Source organism: Diabrotica undecimpunctata, chromosome 4, assembly GCF_040954645.1.
Source record: "Diabrotica undecimpunctata isolate CICGRU chromosome 4, icDiaUnde3, whole genome shotgun sequence".
Lineage (NCBI taxonomy): Eukaryota > Metazoa > Arthropoda > Insecta > Coleoptera > Chrysomelidae > Diabrotica > Diabrotica undecimpunctata.
Window position 1 is genome coordinate 52,649,562 of NC_092806.1, and position 17,523 is coordinate 52,667,084.

The window sequence follows — 17,523 nt, forward strand, 5'->3', positions numbered from 1 at the left end:
ACAGATTCTTGGTAATCGATTTTTTTGCGTTTTTACCCCCCTACGAGGGGAGTTTAAGGGGGAATCCCAAGTGTAAAAGTGGTAAACTTTTTTGCATCTTTTTGGGGTCCTAAAATTAATATTCTCTGCAAAATTCAGCTTGTTTGTATGATTTTTAGGAGTCAACTCTCTGACTACTGGACTAAATGTAAATTTAACTTCCTATTATGTAATGTAAGCCATACTGTAAAAAAAATAAAGAAATGGACTATACTGCTGAAACTCAAGTTGAGACGAATCTAACGCAGATATAAAAAACGAAGAAATGTACGGAACAAAGGTAACCACATATGAAAAATGAATCAATAATATATCGATCAAAACAAAGAAACTGGATAGAACCAGCAAATAAGTTATTGAGAAAGAAGTGATAAAAATAACTAGATATAAATACCAGCTGACAGGAGATTAACATGAACGCGAAGAAAACGATGGTCAAACAATCTATGAAACTGAGGGCATATTATATGTGCGATAGGACCAATACGAAGGAAACAAGGAAGAAGAAAAACAATGTATTTAAAAAATATGGCTACTAGGTACCTTATTGCGCCGGACCTTCTATACATATATTAAAAAGTTTTAAGTTCTCAATTTTACCAATTTATTATTTTATCATCAAATTACTTATAAAACTCGTTATAAAATGATTATTTACTACATTTTTTATATGATTCTAATTACTTAAATGAATATAATTCTTGTTTCACACACATACTTTGTAATTGTAATTATTTACTTTTTTAGAAAGGTACTTTGTGATTTTAACCAATTTTAAAGTTCATGTAATTATCAGCTCTGTTCTCGTGTTGTCGTTATTGCCTGGTGCTATTTCAGTGAAGGTCTTTTATTCTTTCACCCCATAGAAAAGATACATGATATATATATATATATATATATATATATATATATATTATATATATATATATAATATATATATAATATATATATATATATATATATATATATATATATAAACTGGACCTATTTTCTAGCCAAATAATGTATTTAAGTCATCTAAGACAGGAAATGAATCCAGATATGCTCTCCTTTAAGCATCCTGGAAGAAAAATATTTGCAAAACGAGGTCCAGGAAGAAGAAGAACACCTTGGTTAAAGAACCTCAGAATCTGGTTCAATACAACATCTGTGCAGCTTTTCCGCGCCGCTTCAGATATCATAAAGATTGCCGTGATGATCGCCAACATTCGTAACGGATAGGTACATCAAGAAGAAGACAGGAACAGGAAAGAAACTGGACCTCCATTTAAAATCGAGGAAGTAAAGTACGCCATTTAAAGTACTAAAGTCGGCAGAGCAATAGACCTTAATGATTTTCTCTCGAAATTCTTAAAACTTGTCATATGGAAGACAATGGCATAAAATTGATGAAATATATATTATATAGAGTAGACCAGAAGTCTGGAAATACCTAATTATCTCTTAAATTGATGGTCCGAATTGTAATAGATATGGGCTAGACCTTACACAAAAAAGATGAATAATTAGTGAACATTCAATCCTGACGCCATACTAATCACTAAGCACAAAAAATCGAAGAGTCGAGCATTCAACATATCTCGGCACCAATCTAAATAGTCAATGGGATCATTCAACAGAAAGGTATCAATTGGACACTTCATTTGAAGGTGTCCTAATCTCCTTTGCAACGATTTATCATTCAAATATCAATTTCTACAGGGTTAACCAAATTTTTGTACCTAGTTAAGTAAAATGGAATTACAATAAATATTCGTTCATTGAACTTGTGTACGAATGCGTATGGGTGCATGGGTACATGGGTTGCCCTGTTTGGTGACAATCGATCAAATGCAAAAACGTGTAACCCCTTCGCTTTTGGCGATGATACGGCGCGATACGAACGATTTTTTTTGCCGATTTATCACAGTTGATGAAACTGGGTACATTATTACCCACCGTAGACCAAAGAACTGTCGAAACAGTGGTGTGTGCCTGCGAAGGGCCGCCGAAGAAGCAAGAGTGCACATTCGGCCAGCAAAGTGATGGCGACTGTTTTCTGGGATGCGAAGGACATCATCCACATCGACTACTTGGAAAAAGGAAAAACAATCAATGGTGAGTACTACGCAGCATTATTGGATCGATTCGATGCCGAATTGCGTCGAAAACGCCCGGTTTGGAACGCAAAAAAGTGTTCTTTCACCAAGACAATGCACCGGCTCACCGATCGCCGTCGCCATGGCAAAATACACGAATTGGGCTATGAATTGGTTGAACACCCACCGTATTCCCCAGATCTTGCCGCCAGCGATTTTTTCCTGTTTGCAAACTAAAAAAATGGCTCGGAGACGCCGTTCGCAACAAATGATGAAGTCGTCGCTGAAACTTCGGCCTATTTTGAAGAGCTCGAGCAAAAGGACTGTTCGGATGGGATAAAAAAATTGGAACATCGTCTTACTATGAGAATTACATTTTATATTTATTTTTATGTTTTGATTTCCAACATCAAAACCATTGTAAAATTTAATTCTGATTACAACCAATTGTGTTTTAATCCCACATAAAATAGTATTTAGCGTAATGTGCTACAAGAAAACAGTTTCAGAACATCATTAAATATTTATTTAAGAGCCTTTAAGGAACTGTATCATAAAATCATTAATAGTTTTGGTGTTGAAGCTTAGTTTGTATGAAATATTTAGTGGTAAACTTACATTATTCTCTTAAAGTCTAGTAATTAGGACTTTAGTAAGTTTCTGTTATATTCACAATTAAAAATAAATATAATGGTTTAAGTCTGCGATAGAGTTGTTATCACATTGAATAGTTGCTAAATGTGAAGGTAAGTTGGAATGAGGAATAAAATCGACGTAATAATCAAATGTATACAGAATGTTTTGAGGAAGTTGAGGATATACGCAAGTGTATGCATTCTTTAAGGTTTTAACAAACTTGAGCAAAATTTTTTTCCTACTTCCTTCTTAATTTTTTAAAGGGAGCCAAGACGCGAAAATCTACCAAGAAATACTAAAGTTATTGAGGTAAAAGAAATATATATAGGCAAGTGGACATTCGCAAGAACCGGTATGAAACAAAAGTACCTAAGTAGATAAACAAAGAAATGAGGTAAACCTACCAGTTATTGACACCTAGCCAATTATTGACACTTCAAAGATTTCTTTAAGTAGTACCTAAGTACCTAATCTAAAAATCTTAGATTTAAATTTACTTCAGTACCAAGTTTATTAAAGGATGCTGGCAACAGTATACAAAGTTTGAATACCATAAATAAAGCCATTGTGCTTTGTTGAGTGATTGAGTACAGTGTGTATTATTTTTTAGTGTAGACTTTAAAAATTATTTAAGGTAAGTGTGATAAAAAATATTTTATAGCTGTTTTAAAAATTAACATTGTAAATCTTTTCCTGATGTTCTTGTGATCACAAAATGTTGTAAACTAAAATAATAAAAATAGAAAATGTTGAATTTGATACAAGAGCTGAACGACGGCCTGTCAATTACTGGATTTTATACATCTTTGTCTGTTCAGTTACTGACACGTCAGTCACTGACTGGATTAACAATGATTTTACAGAAAAACTCCCATATAATTTGACATGTAAAGGCGCAACAGATTTTTCCAGTAATTGACAGGGGGTGTCAATCATAGGATACTTCTTCTTTGCATGCCATATCAGAATTATCCGACGTTGACGATCACCATTGCGAAGGCTTCTCGATCTTCTACAATATGGAATAGTTGTCCTGCATTTGATATCTGTGTCCATTCACGAATGTTTTTTAACCAAGAAACTTGTTTTCTTCCTACACCTCTACGGCCCTCTATTTTATCTTTAAGGATCAGTTGTAATATTTTATATCGATTTCATCTTATTATATATCCCAGATAAGACATTTTTCGATGTTTAACAGTCTTTAGCAGTTCTCTATCTTTGTTGACGCTCCTTAGTACTTCTTCATTAGTCTTCCTTGCTGTCCAAGGTATCTTTAGCATTCCTCTATAAACCCACATTTTTAATGCTTCAATTTTGTTCATGATCGATACTTTTAGCGTCCACACTTCTGCACTATACAAACGTACCGACCAACCAGAGCATATAACCATTCTTTGTCTTCGTTCTAAACTAAGATAATTATTGCAAAGAAATGACTTCATTTTTATAAAAGTAGTTTTAGTCATTGCTATTCTACGTTTTATTTCTATGTCTGGATCCAGTTGGTCAGTTATCACAGTTCCCAAATATGTCATTTTGTGAACTTTCTCAACTTGGACTCCGTTAATTGAAGCTGTGTATCGGGATGTGGGTCACGACTAAACACTAAAAATTTGGTTTTGTTTGAGTTTATTTTAATGCCCATTTTCTCTACTACCTCGTGAATACGATCAAGCAGAATTTGGAGACCTTCAATATTATCTGACAGAATTACTGTATCGTCTGCAAATCTAATAACATTAAGTAGGATACTATATAACATAGGATACTACATGTTCATAACTGGATTTCTTTTCATTACAGTATTTACTAACTGACAATGATTCCAAAAAAAACACTCCGGATCAAATGGCTACAGCACCTCTAACCGTTCGAATAGGAAGCTCAGTTGCTGCTGCTTCAAAAATTTAAAGAACCTCGTAGGTATAACTTTGCTATACAAAACAAAAGGAAAATATTCCAAGGTTTGCATTATTTGTCTTCTCCAATCTTAAGAAATGAGAAAAAAACATTTTGGTATAGTGAATATTATAACTTCCTAGAATTCATTCAGGAAACTCTGAAATATAAACAGATCTATAAGCCTATTCAGTCAAGCAGATAAAATAACAGATAAAGTTTGTGACTAACCCAAACCAAGAACTTCTACAGATCCTGATTATCAGTTTTGTAGTCCCGCTGCATTTTTGTTGGGTGGATCAAGTAGCTCGACAAACTGTTGCCGGTCCCAAGCCCGGATAAAGGGGAGGGAGTCTACAGCCAGGTTATCACCCTACTGATAGACTTTAAAACCATAGAGCTCATAGAAAGAGGATTATGTCTCGGAACAGGAATTGATTTCATTACGACGACTAACGCGAGAAAGAGGACAACGAATTTATGGACAACCCTCTCAAATCTTGGATGTAAGAGCACTAATATCAGCAGAAATAGGAAGCGATCATAAATTGGTATTGTGCAAAATCTGAATGAAAACACATATTTGCTGATAACAAAACACCAAAATATACCATAAAGATAAAAGTCGAAAGATTACAGGATGACTCCACAAGATAGCTATTTCAAAAAAAAATAAACAAAAAAAAGCAGAAACACATAAATCACAGAAAATGATGGAGTCGAAGAAAGCTGAAAAAAAATTAAGTCTAATATCTTAGGCTCGGCCAAGGAAGTTCTTGGTGAAAGAAATATAAATAAAAATTAATCGTTCCCAAGGCGAAGAATCTCATGGGTTTGTACAGAAGTGAAGGAAAAATGTAAAGAAAAGCAAAAAGCTTACCTATAAAATGTATCTCAACCAAAACATAAGAGGCATACCATAAATACAAGACAATTAGAAACGAAACACAAGTACTTGTAGGAAAAATAAAGATCCCTGGACCATGGACCATGATTTTTACGGTCTGCAAAAGGAAATATGGAGCTTTATAAGAGGTCCAAGAACGGAGGTAAAGAAACTAATAGAATCAAAAGACATAGAAAAGGAAACGAGGATTGACTACCTAAAAAAGCTCTATGCAGAGGAAGAATAAACGACGTTAGAACCAAAACACAATAAAATACCGGAAGAATGGAGAACGAGCGAACTAATTCTACTACTCAAAAAAGAAGATTAAAACAGCCAGAAAACTACAGAGGTATAATTTTGTTAAAGACTACCCTAAAACTTACAACTAAAATTTTACAAGTACTAATAAATCAGAGGATAAGTTTAGCAGATGAAAAACAGGGTTTTCGTATAATGGAGAAGTTCCCCTTCTATCGAAAACATCTACCAAAACAACAAAATGGAAGTCAGAATAGCTGGAAAACTTACAGAAACTATAGAAATAGGCATCGGAATAAGACAAGGGGACATTAAAAGCATTAAAAAAGGAAGAGGATACAGAATGGGAAACAAAGAAATAAAAATACTCTGTTACGAAGACGACGCAATATTGATAGCCCAAGATAAAGACAGTCTGCAAGGACTGGTTCACAGATTTAACATAAGAGCAAAAGAATTTATTATGACAATCTCATCTCACAAAACAAAAACAATAGTAGTCAGCAAAGAACCAACCAGATGTAAAATAGAAATTGATGACATCAGCATTGAACAAGTAATGGAAATAAAATACCTTGGAATTACACTATCCAGCTATGGAGACCTGGACAAAGAAGTGAGAGATCAAGTACAAAAAACAAATAGACTGGCAGAATACCTTTATAACACTATATGGCGAAACAGACACAGTAATACTACGATGAAATCAAAAATTTATAAAGCCAGTATAAGAATAGTAATGACATATGCCTCAGAAATAAGACCCGACACAGCCACAACACAAAGGCTATGGAAACAGCAGAGATGAGAGTACTGAGAAGAAGTACAGGAAATACGCTGAGAGATCGACAGAGAAGTGAAGACATTAGAAGAAAACGTACAGTGTATAAATGAATGAACACAAAATAGAAAAAAGGAATGAAATAACCACCAAGGCAGAATGGAGCAGACCCGTGTCGTCAAAATAGCAAGAGATAAGTCACCAATCGGCAGAAGAAGTAGTAATGACTACTGAAATTATTGCTGGAGAAACTATTTCAATCAGTACCTTTCCTTTAGATGTGCCAGTGCCCCTTAAAAGAGCATTATTCTGGCCAAATCTGTCTCCCAGTGGAAACAAAAAATGCCATCAGTGGTTAGTTCAGAAGTGTGGCAAAACTATCATAAGACAAAAGAAGATGAGAAAACCAGAAAACTTGAAGAAAACGAAAAGAGAACAAAAGAAATTAGGCCAAATTAAGAAAAAGAAAAAACCTCTGATTCTGAAAGTTCTGAAGACTGGATAGAAAGTGGTGATAGCTTAGATGACATATAAATAAGCAAAAAGGAACTGAATTTTCAAAAGTAGATGCAGTTGGTGCAACTGGTGTAGGAGATTATCTCCTTGTTAAGTTTCATGGGGAAAAAGAAAAATTGTAACTTATATATATATATATATATATATATATATATATATATATATATATATATATATATATATTATTTATATATATATATATATATATATATATATATATATATATATATATATATATATATATATATTGTGCTTGTGTTGATCAAAACATATTTTCCGAAGAAAGTGAGGTAGAAGTGATGTCACTTAAAGCAACCAATGATAAAAACTCAATTTAAAACTAACGACAATGACGTTTCAACTATAAAATATTTAGATATAATCGGTAAATTACACACTCCTGAGATTGTAACTTCCGGAGATAGGTTAAAATATAATTTTTTAAAGCCTATCGATGTATTTGAAGCACCTTAAATACTTACCATTAAGAGTATTTTTTATTTAATATTATCTCATTTATTTTGTTTTCTTTTTTAGTACACAATTTAAGTTTTATAAGTAGTTAAAATATCATTAATAATTACTTTTTTGGAATTTTACCATATCAATAACTAGGATGTCAAAAAATTGATTTTTTCAAAAATTAATGTCAATTATTGGGTAAAAAAATTGTTTTGTGTCCTCACTAAATTAAAACTGAAAAAATGTATCTTTTTACTATTTAAATATTCGATTTCATTAACAAAACATTACAAAAATACTCCCTTAACAAATTTTGATATCAGTAAGTATAATAAATGAAGAGTAGGGATATTTTAATGAATTTTGTGGCAGTCAGTGTGTCACTAACTGGTAGGTTTACACATGCAGACCAAGTAAATACAGAAGCGTAAAAACAAAAAATGCAACACAGGTTATACTACGATTTATATAGAAAAAAAGAAAAGAATAATGTAGATGTGGTGTAAAAACAGGAATAATCTGTTTTCCTTAAAAATCAAGTGGAAAAATCGCAACCAATTTAAGTATTGGTGTATAATTGTAGTGTTTTAATTTACTGATTGTAAACATTAATCAAAACTTATATAAGGACTATAAAAGAAATCGCTGGACACTGGAAACCTAAACATTTATCTTAACATAACATAATGACAAACAAGGACAATGACAGGGACTTGGACCGAAACACATTATCCCTATTAGAAAAACAAAAAGAAACTTATGAATAGTATATCTATTTAATAGATCTCTTTGGACCACTAATAGATAAGGATCAGAAACTGACTATACTAAGAAGTTGCGGAACCTATTAGAGAAAAAAAAAGTAACAAAGCACCAGACTAACTGTTTAAATCGCTAAGTAATTAAAGATGCTACCAAATACTAAACTACTTCTTTAATATTATATGTGACAGGGAACTTTGCCACACCACTGGCTAACATCTACAAAGCAAGCAACTGTGAAGATCCCTAACGATATCGCTGATATCGTTCGGTGATCGCCTGAAACATCTTTAAGTATGTTTTCAGAAAGAGGATACCCAGGAGGCAATTGTAGGATAACTGTAATAGCGGAGAGATATCTAGAGGTTCAAAAAATATAAGTATGCTACGTTAATAACAAAAAAACTTGGGATCCAATTAAGCATACAAAATTAATCTATCTAGGTATGGACGTAGGATCAGACCACAATCCAGTCGTTATCAACCGCAGACAAAAACTAAAATCAATGCCGAAACAAACCAAGGAAGTGCAATATTGGAATACTTCGAAACGAAGCTAATAAAGAAAAAGTAGCAACCAAACTTAATGAAGACCTGGAAAAAACAATCATAATGAGAGACAAAGAAATAGAAATATATGGCAAACCATACAAAGTAAAATGGTTGCAGTACAAAGAGAAGAATTTAAGAATACGAAAAGTAAGAAACGGAAAAAATGGATGACGGAGGATATTTTGAAACTCGTGGAAGAGAGAAGAAAACACAAAACAACCCGCAGCTATACAAAGAAATCCAAAGAACCATAGATTCAAAAATTAAAGAACCAAAAGAAAAGTGGATAAATAAAATGTCTGGCGAAATAAATCTAGACAACAAACATGATACATTTAATCTCTACAAAAATTAAAAGAAACCTCCAATAATAACAAGAAACATAATATACCCACTCTAGCTGACAACAAAGGAAAAATTATTATATAATAATTAGAAAGAAGCAAACAAACTCAAGTATGGGAGAAATTTATCGAAAAATCCTTCGCGGATGACATATCTGATTCCTGAAATTGCAACAGACGTCGACGTGGGAAATAAAAGGGCCCAATCCTAGACATAGAAGTAAAACATGCGATACAATGTGCAAAGAATTGAAAAGCTTATGGACAAGACGAAATAGATGTAATAAAACTAATAGATAATAACAACATAAAACTACTAAGACTATGAAAGTCGCGTATTATGACCCATTATGACCTGGTGTTACATATATGTAACGTTTGTAGACCCTTACAAAATTCTCTAGTGCGGCCTTAGTCAGGGTATTAGCAGGTAGACGGTGTGATAATTCAGTTGTTAAAAGCTAGTTCTGTGTTTAGAAGTCAGCTGTGTGTAAAAACTTTGAATATATTGTTTGTTTTATGTGATTTATTTTTGGTAAACATGGCCGATTCGATGGACTCCGGAGTACGATTTGAGTAAGTATTATAAAACCAATTCCTTTTTTACTTATGCAACATTATATATGTATTTGTATTCGGAATCTCTATTCGGAAGAAATTATGAAGAAAGCAATGGAGGAAGAAGAGATTGGGATAAAAGTTAACGGCCAACCGATTAATAATATTAGATACGCAGATGATACGGTTTTAATGGCGGAGACAGTAGAAGACCAGCAAGCCATTTTAAACAAGGTAGTCACAGCTAGTGAAGAGAAAGGGTTAACAATGAACGTCAAGAAGACGAAATTCATGATTATTTCAAAAAAACAAAGATTGAATGCAAACCTGTACATTCACAATAACGAAATCGAACGGGTGCACAAATATAAATATTTGGGAACAAGCGTTAATAACAACAATGACATCACAGAACAAATAAAAACTAGAATTGGAAAGGCTCGAGCTGCTTTTGTTAATATGAAGGACATTCTGAGAAGTCATGACATTAACTTAAACCTGAAAATGAGATTGGTTCGATGCTACATCTTCTCGATACTGCTGTACGGAGTAGAGACTTGGACTTTAAACAAGAGCAATACCGATAAACTACAGGCCTTCGAAATGTGGATATACAGAAGAATTTTGAAAATACCTTGGAAAGACAAAGTAACAAATAGTGTAGTTCTTCGAAGAATGAACAAAGAACGGGAGTTGTCGATCACCATGAAGAGAAGAAAGTTGGAATATCTTGGTCATGTGATGAGAGGGAAAAAGTACCGATTGCTCCAGTTAATTATCCAAGGAAAGATTCAGGGCAAACGAAGCGTGGGGAGACGACGTATATCTTGGCTGCGCAATTTAAGAGACTGGTGCACATCTAACCAATTATTTAGAGCAACAGCTTCAAAGATACGAATAGCAATGATGATTGCCAAACTCCGTAGCGGAGAGGGCACTTGAAGAAGAAGAAGATTGTTAATAGTTCCATGTACATGTTTGGTTAGGTATTTTCCAAAACTAATGTTGATATGTAACGCTAGGTTATTATGAAGCCCAAAATTTTTAAAGTATAGATTGATGATTTTATTTTTATTTGTCATTATATATGGTTAAAACAGATATGAAAATGAAAATTATAGTTGTTGACTAGTCGAAATACGTATAAGCGGCTTGTCGCTGCCCTGTATCGAAACAAAAATCTAATACCGTCATTATGTTTTATTACTTTACTCCGTTTGAAGTACCAGAAACTGAATTCACTACGAATTTTGACCATGATGAACGGCATGTGGAATGTAATTTTAGATTCCCTTGCCGAGTAATTTATCAAGCTGTTTGCTTTGCAAGTTTTAGAAGGCACAGTGGTAAACATTTGAATTCAGTTTCGCCAGGTAGAAATCGTTTGTTTTTAGTTGGCGTAGTTACGTCCGTATATAGTTATTTTGATAACTATTGTCTAGCACGGGAGAGATTTTTGTTTTGGTTCATAGTAGTGGCTATACCGCTCTGAGGAGACCTGAAGAGGTCGAAGAGAAATTCATTTAGAGATATGAAAAATACTCTTGTTAGCGAAGCTATGAGGCAAGATCGAGTTATACAAATTTTAAAGTTTATGTACTGCTCAGACAATAATACCATTGATGTGTCTGATAAAATGTATAAACTTAGACCTATTAAGTCTTACAAATTCTATTTGGACAATTTATTTACTAGTGTCACGTTGTTCAATTTTTTGAGACTAAATCGTTATAAAGCTACTGGTACATTTAGGGAGGAGAGATTACCACACAACTGTCCCTTAGAATCAAGAAAGAATTAAAAAAAATAGTGATAGGGGCTCCCACGTATCAGCTCTTGATAGAACACATGAAATAATGTTTATAAAATGGACAGACAATAATGTGGTTATAGTTGGATCCACTAGCCATAGTGTTTCGCCTACTTCAAATGTTAGAAGATATAATCAAGCTCAAAAAATATTCATATAAGTCCTCGTCCTAGATTAATAGGGGATATATAATAATAACATGGGTGGCACTGATGTAATGGATGAAAACATTGCTTGTTATCGGATTGGGATTAGGTCTAAGAAATGATGATGGAGCATATATACATGGATCTTAGATGCAGCTGTAAACAACTCTTGAATTTTGTACAAAAAGCATCACAATCTATCTCATTTAAAGTTTCGCAGATGAACCATCTCCTAACTACCATTTCTGACAAGAAGTGGAGACGTTATGCTCGAGAAGGTTGTTCTCCGGTACGAGAACTATGTGCAACAAATGTGATGTTGGCATATGTTTGTAGTGTAACGTAATATTTCATACAAACTCTCGTTAATGCCTACATAAGATCCTAGCGTTACATATATGTAACATCATTTTTTAGTAAAAAAGTTTTTTTAAAAGTATTATTTTTTCATGTGTTTACCTCTAATAAAGCCAAAATTGTAAAAAAATAGCTATTACAAAAAAAATTAATTTCGGTCATAATGAGTTAATTGAAAGAGTCACTAGCTACTTTAATGAACATGCTACCAGGAGAAAGTCACAAGATGGGCTTGAAAATAAAATTTTCCAAAACAAAAACAACTTTCTTGAATAAAAGTTCATAAGCACAAATTATCCAAAAGATGGGATATAAATCAATGGGATAATTAAAAAAATGATAAGACAGGATAAAATACAAGAATAATGGAGGACAAGCGAGCTAATCTCTTTAAAAAAATTTCCAAGAACAAATAAATCAGCTCATAAACTTAGCAGCTGGGCAACAAGGTCGTGTACAGGTGCAATATTAGGCATATAACAAATTACAGGGAAAGCGGCAGAATACAATAGACCTGCATTGCTGTTTGATCGACTTGAAGAAGGCATTTGACAGAGTAAGACTTAAAGATGTAATATATCTGTTGTGTAATAGAGAGATACCGCTGGATATTATAAAAACTATTGAAAACGTCGATCAAATCAATAAAATGGAAGTCAGAAAAGATGGATAACTTATGGAACCTATGGATATAGGCAATTAAAATAATTTAACATGATGATTTCAACTCATCAAAACTAAAACAATAGTAATCAGTAAAGAACCCATAAGATGTAAACTGGAAGTCGATGGAGTTAGCATTGAACAAGAAATAGTAATACAGAATCTAGGGATTACACTGTCCAGCTATGGAGATGTTGAAAAATAAGTAAGAGATCAAGTACAAAGAGCAAATAGATTTAGTAGGATACCTTAATAACACTATATGGCGTAACCAACATGATGTAAGTTAAAATCAAGAATCTATAAGGCCAGTATAAGACCAATAATGAAGACCCATCAGAAACAAGACCCGACACAGCCAACAAACACAGAGATTATGGAAACAGCAGAAATGAGAATATTCAAAAGAATTACCGGAAACACACTAAGAGACCGAATAAGGAGTGACGAGATTAGAATAAAATGTAATGTATAGAGTATAAACGAGTGGGCACTAAATAGAAAAAAAGAATGGAATTATCACATCAGTAAAACACAAGACACAAGAGTCATTAAAATAGCAAGGGACAAATCACCAAGTGGCATAGAGGCAAAAGGAAGAAGAACAAAGATTAATTTACACGGCATCATCCTGAAGAATGTATAAAGCTAAATATCTGGGTAGGCAGAAAGCTACATCTATTTGGACAGGGAACTATATCTAACTGAGTAAAACTTTTCATCCTAACAAGATGGAGAACGCTAAAATACTATATATGATCCTAATACTATAGGAATAAGAGACATAGACACTGAAGTAAGATGACACTAATAAGATGAACTACATCAGGTAATATTAGAAGATAAGGTCAAAGGAAGGAGGAGTATTGGAAGAAAACAAAAGGATATAGATGCGTAACGTAAGGAAATGGACCTACACAACACGAATGGATATATTTCATCAAGCTCAGAACAGAGAAAAATGTCCCGTATTAGTTGGCAACCTCAATCAAGAAGATACTGAGAAGTAGGATCGGCATGTTGAAGAAATTAGAAGAAAGAATAGCATCTATGAAAACTGCAAAAGAATTCAAGATGTGTTGGCATCATAATCCCTTCGTATTTGAAAGGAAGTGAAATTTTAGCACCGATATAGTAGTAGGAACCTAGTAGATTAGTACACTAACCTTATTACAGTATATATATATATATATATATATATATATATATATATATATATATATATATATATATATATATATATATATATATATATATATATATATATATTAATTACTGCACAAGTGAAACATTTTTACACAAAATGTGTAACCTACCTAGAAAATTGGAGTACAAATCTACATGAATTTAAACTATTTAAATGGATAGATCCGAGCGTTCATTTTGTATAATAAATAATTATTGGACGTCGGAAAAGTCATACATGTCCATTTCCACTCACAAGGCAGCGATGCAGGTGTATGTAAATTTTGATGAGACTTGTAATGAAATTTTTCATTTGCTTCAGTCGAAGCCGGACCTTCTTAAATTAATTTTAAGTTTCGAAAAATATGAATGGTACAAAAAACCAAGAAAAGAAGATGAGGCTATTCCAGATCTCTCATCTAAAAACTATTAATTACAGGATTTTTACCTTTTCAAAGTTAATATAATATTTAGTTTAATTGATATAATTGTTTTGCAACATATTGTTTTAATGTTTAGCATAGTTTATTCTTTATTTCCAATACCAAAAAGTTATGATTGTCAAATAAAAAGATTCATTTTTTACTACATTTTTGTACTTTTTTTTTCAAAAAATATATATGGTCACCGTGTATATATATATATATATATATATATATATATATATATATATATATATATATAATCTCGCAAAAGCATAAAGAGCACTGGAAAAACAAAACATATAAGGCGCCAGATGTAAGTTCTAGAAAAAACTGTCATAGATGAAACAAAAGAATAATATGAACACTACATTAATACAAAATCGGAAGAGCAAAAAATGAAGGTGAAGCCTACATTCAAAAGTTTCTCTCATGGCCTACAAATAAAGATAAAACTAGTCAAAAATGTCGAATAAGAATAAATTTTGCCAACTATTCACGGCCAACTTTAAAGTACTATTTAAGTAAACTTTTTGCATGTAGAATAATAAATTAAACAATTTAATAAGAATCAACTACGTTTCCCTAACAAATGAAGGTTGAAAAATTGCCTCCAATTTAAAACTCTGGCAAAATTTCATTGATGTAGAAATTAACCCAAGCGAAATGAGACGACAAAATGAATTACATTATTTGCATGGTCAATGAATTGGGAGAAAGATGGCATGTTTAATTTACACTGAGAAATGATCAGTTTAATATAATAATCGTCAATCAAATGTCTTTTTATATCTAATAATTTTATGTCTATTATATCGTGCAATTATTTTATAGCTTTAAAGTTTAAATAAAAATAGAATAGCATCACTGTGGTTTTTCGCTATTGAGAAAAATATGTTCCACGGAAAATATGATAATTCCACTTTTACGATAAAAAATTATTGGTAGTAAATAATAATATCGCATTAACCATGTCTATTTATATTTTATCCTTACTCTGTTACAAAAACTTATTTTGATATATTTCTGTCTATACCAAAGGACTTAATTGAAACTTCTTATACCTGAACTAACATCTGTATTAACATAACAAAAATGAGTTAAGTAGGTGGGTATGTTATATTTATAAAAAAATATTATGAAATTACCACGAAACCATTCTTAAAACTACAAAGGATATCGTAAGATGGGGACTGAATGGGATGATGAATCAAACTGAAAGAAAGACCAAAATGCAATTGCGGTACATTATGTAACCTTCATTAATCACACTGTTTGTTGTACATATCTCCTGCCATTTATTTGTTCCACTATTAACACTATTTTTTGCAATCTCAATTTAACAAAGCAAAATATTGTCTTTTCTCTCCGATTCCAAAAGTTCGGATCGATAGCAAGTCTAGAAGTCTCATTAGATATATGGCTATCGTAAAAGTATAAGCTGAGATGAAAATTGTGGGACGAAAAATGGATCTGTTAGAACTTGATGGAAAGACAGGTAGAGGAAAACCGAGAAGATGGAAGGACTGTGTGGCGCAGAGGATTTGAGAAAGGTTTAGGTGAAGAAGACACGATGGACAGAAGTGAGTGGCGAATAAGGGTAAGAAACAGTGACCCCTGAAAAAGGAAAAGCTAAACTGGAAGAAGAATTAATAGTATAAGCTGATATTTTATAATATGGAAAAAACATCAAAATTACCAAAAAAATTTAAGTGTACAAAGGATTACTGTGTAAATAACAATTGGGCAAAGGTTTGTGTAAATTTTATTAAACTTAATATCCGTCGTGTTGTAGTGCACATAGTTCTATCATAATGGAAAAGTATTTATATTTTAGGCAATACAATCTCCTGATCTGAATCTAATTGATAGAATTCAAGTACAGAATATTCCTTAAATTCGAATTATGCGGGAAATACATTTTTTAATCCACGAATAGGTCCATTTGCAAAGACTGATCACAAATTGAACAATAAATTTTGGATAACCGTAGGTTTATTGCACAATAGATGTTTAATAATATTTAAAAGACCTCCACTAAAAACAAATACTGTTATAGTTTTTAAAGCCATTTTTATTAGAATGTTTTAACATTCTAACATAATAATCTTTTAGATTGTTTTTGAACAGGTATATAATTTTTCATATTAAATGTTATAAAATAATTATAGACAGCATTAATGTCCGAATTTGCATTCGACGAAAATTTTATAACGTTTATCCAATTGTAATTTGTGTCTGTGTTGATTGTTAATAATTTCGCATTTTAAAGGGAGTAATAAAAATATCGTAACACTGTGGTTTTCCCATATGTTAGAAAAGATTAGCAGACCGGTGTTTAAAAACGCGGTTGTGTTACAAATGTATTCACAGAAAATATTTTTCTAAGCCGTATCAAATTGTGCCAACTCGCTATTTCAAGTAGGTGTAAATATGAGATGAAGCAAAATTAAAATCCGGAAACGGGAAGCTATGTTTAACATTAAAATAAAATGTAATAAATATCAAGTATGTACCTTTCTGTCATTGATTACGCAATGCGTTCGAAAACGCACTAAAATCACAGCACTCTGAATCTAATAGAAGCAGCCGACACTGATTCGCAAAATTCGAGATTCCGCATTAGACGTTTGAATATTAGGAACCACTGTCAACCGCCGAAATCTAACGGTACTGTCAGCAGTGTCGGCGTGTAGGTACCCGGAACCACAATATGGCGGCACTGTGATCGCACGTGTTAGTAACAAATACACAAGATGATATTAAAGTAAAAGTATGTATTGGTAGTGGGTGGCTGTGGACTGTTTTTGTACTACTCGCTCTAACCTGCCATGGCGTGACGTCGACCGTCGACTGTCTAGAGCGGCTAAAGCGATGTCAGTTGCTGGTAGTGTCGGGCCACTTCTGAAGCGACGTTGCCAATTAGGTTAGGTAGAAAATTGGTGCGCTCAGGATGGACTACGTTGGTCGATTTTTGGCGAGATGATTGACAAGTACTTATTGGAGGCTTACGGACCGATGAGAATTGCATAGAAGTGGTTACTCCGAAAATGCAATGTCAGAGGTCGTGGATTTTAAAACGATTTTAACTTTTCCTGATAAAGTATTGATATTATTCGGATTTGACGGTGATGTTAAAATTAAATTTGAATTGAGATCAACA

The 17,523-nt window shown here is 32.7% G+C and overlaps 1 protein-coding gene across 1 annotated transcript in view; it reads right to left on the reverse strand.

Annotated features, from left to right (window-relative positions):
- Nucleotides 1-17,241, reverse strand: part of LOC140439513 (uncharacterized) — a 268,238-nt gene extending 250,997 nt beyond the window's left edge. The window contains exon 1 of the mRNA XM_072529480.1: nucleotides 16,877-17,241. The gene's annotated coding sequence lies outside the window, so the exon portion shown is untranslated. The remainder of the gene's footprint in view (nucleotides 1-16,876) is intronic.
- Nucleotides 17,242-17,523: the final 282 nt, after the last annotated feature.